Source organism: Lacerta agilis, chromosome 6, assembly GCF_009819535.1.
Source record: "Lacerta agilis isolate rLacAgi1 chromosome 6, rLacAgi1.pri, whole genome shotgun sequence".
Classification (NCBI taxonomy): domain Eukaryota; kingdom Metazoa; phylum Chordata; class Lepidosauria; order Squamata; family Lacertidae; genus Lacerta; species Lacerta agilis.
The window spans coordinates 63,028,022-63,030,738 of NC_046317.1; positions in this window are offsets into that span (position 1 = coordinate 63,028,022).

Below are 2,717 nucleotides of genomic sequence, written 5' to 3' on the forward strand. Positions count from 1 at the left end.
ACCTCTTCAAGTGACTCCTGAGCTAGGCACAAAAAGTGCACTTCTTGCATTTAATACATTTACACAAAACAGTGGCAAGAGACAACATGCAAAGCACATGACTCAGGAGCTGTGCTCTTCTGAGAAACTAATAGCTCTCCCCCCACACCTTTAGAATGGGTTCCAGTGGAGCTGTTTTCTTTACATGCCAATTGGCATCGGTTAAGCAAAGTTAAACACTATATTTGCATCGTTGTGTTGTAGGTCACGGTGACTAACACCTGATTTCAGCTAAAATGTGCCTCCTTACATTAAACATTACTTATGTTTACGATTGGCTTTGAGATGATTGCCTAATTAATAAAACACATTGATATTACTATTGTTTGCATGCAAGAATGGCTACTGTCTTGCACAACCCACACACTCTGCAAATGATTCTGTACCTTAAGGACCAACAGGGAGCTCAGAAAGCAAAAACGTGTTCCTGGCAGGAGATTATAACCTCCAGAGAGCCCAATTTAAAGAGAGTTGTTGCTTCCCTTATGGGACCAACACTTACTAAAGCCCTGATTTGCTAGTTGTGTCTTGTCCTTTTGCACACACATACACATGCAGCTGAAGAGTTTCCAAGGTTGGGCCAAGATATTTTGCTGCCCAAGGTCAACCTTCCCCTGCTCCGTGTGCAGATTCCAACTGGATTTGCAGTTACGTAAGAAGATAGAAGACCCTGCTAGAGCAGCTCAATGGCCCATCTAGTCCAGCATCCTGATCTCACAGTGGCCAACTGGATACCTATGGGAAGACTGCAAGAAGGACCTGAGTACAACAGCACACTCCCCATCTGTGATTCCCAGTAACTGACATTCAGAGACATGCCAGCCTCCAGGCTCCACCACATCTGAGGGCAGCAGGCTAACTTAGAGGGTGCCAGACGGGCCATGTGACACCCATAGCTTTGCTTTTCAACACTTTGTCACCTCCCTCATCACCTGCCACCTGGGGCAACAACTTTGCCTCACAGTAGGGCTGACCCTATTTCTATGCAATGCAATAGGCTCCTGGTGTGTGACACCAGCACCTCTCTTTTGTGATCCCCAGCTCCTATCAGCTGAGATGAAGAAAGATGAGTGGCAAACAGCACTCATTCACATTTGTGGGATAGCTGCCAGATGTGATTTTCAGTTTGTAGGTTCTCTACCAGGATGTCTTTTGTTAGATTCAGGAAAGTGCCTTGTGAGTTATATTTATATTTTTGTATCCCTAGATGCCAGAAATGGCTACATATTTTGGCATATCTACTGAATTTGCCAGGAATCCATGGGGTACATTGTTTAAAAGCATAATTAAGGAACATATTCAGATGTTCACACCACTGATGTTTATAGCAGGACACAGAAATCATGGGAGATACTTACTTCAGATCTCAAAACATTATTCTAGGTCAGTAGTTCCCAAACCCCACCACCACGGACCACTTGGAAATTGCTGGGGTTCTTCACAAACCACTTATTTACTTCTTTCTGCTTGTCATAGCAATTGTAATGTGCTGAATATGGTATAATGTTAACTATCTTTTGATTGCTCCTTTTATTTCTTATATTGTATTTTACTGTATTACATTTGAATTCCACAGAATCCTATAGAATTCAAATTGTAAGTGTTTTCACAGATGCCCTGTAGATTATCCAAATGAAGCTCATGGACCATGTACTACAACTTGGGAAAGCCTGTTCTATGATATCTCCAGATCATCTCCTGTTTTTCCTTTTTATGTTTTCTCATGCTCTCCATCTATTTAGCTTCGGCAAGCATACTGCCTACATATGGCCAAAATCGACCATGGACGGACCTCCAGTTTGGCTAAATAATCCACCCCCTTTCTTCTCTGCAAGTGGTTCCACCGTTAATCTAGCTATTTTAGGAAGGGAGAATAGAAGCCTTTGGGGTGATGTGTGTTGAACAAGCTCTTGAGGCTTAGTGCTCTCCGCTTTGCCACTCGCTGACTCAGGTGGCTGATTCAGCTATGCCAGTGGTGGACAGACTGAGGAAACGAAAACTGGCAGGTGTGTCTCTGGCTGGAACAATACCATGAGCTTGGCGTGGCTGTTAAAAAGCAGGGTGTGGTCACTGGCAAGGTGAAGTCAGAGACAGAGGCCAGGGTGCCACCTTGTGTCAATCTAAGGGAAATGTACTGCAGTGGATGTACCGGTACTTTTCAAGAGTTTTGGTTGTTGGACTGCATCTCTTGTATGCTGCTACAAGCATGGGCAATGGTTAGGGAAGATGGCAGCTGAACTCCAAGAGCAGCTGGAGGACAGCATATTGACTAGGCCTGCTTCAGAGTATGTTTCGGCAGAGATAAATCTCTCCCTATCACCCCACCCCTCAAAACCTCTCACACTAAACTGTCTATAGGGTTGCAAAATGAGGGCATTTGCATAGAGTATTGCAGCACTTGTGCTGACTTGCCAGTAGTACATGTGAAAATGTCACAAGCCTGTCCCAGATAACTAAGGCACACGTCTGATAGTTAACTCTTTACTGGCAAAAGAAACACTCACAACAGCTTCCATGTTGCTCCTGATACACATACACAAATGCTTCCAGCCTCTGGGCAGCTGTTCACTGGTCTGGGCCCCATGAAGCAGTGGCAGCAACAGGAAACCCCACCCCACCCCACCACGCTGGTTTATATACCTTCCCCTGATGGGTTGTGAGCAATCAGGCAAATAAAG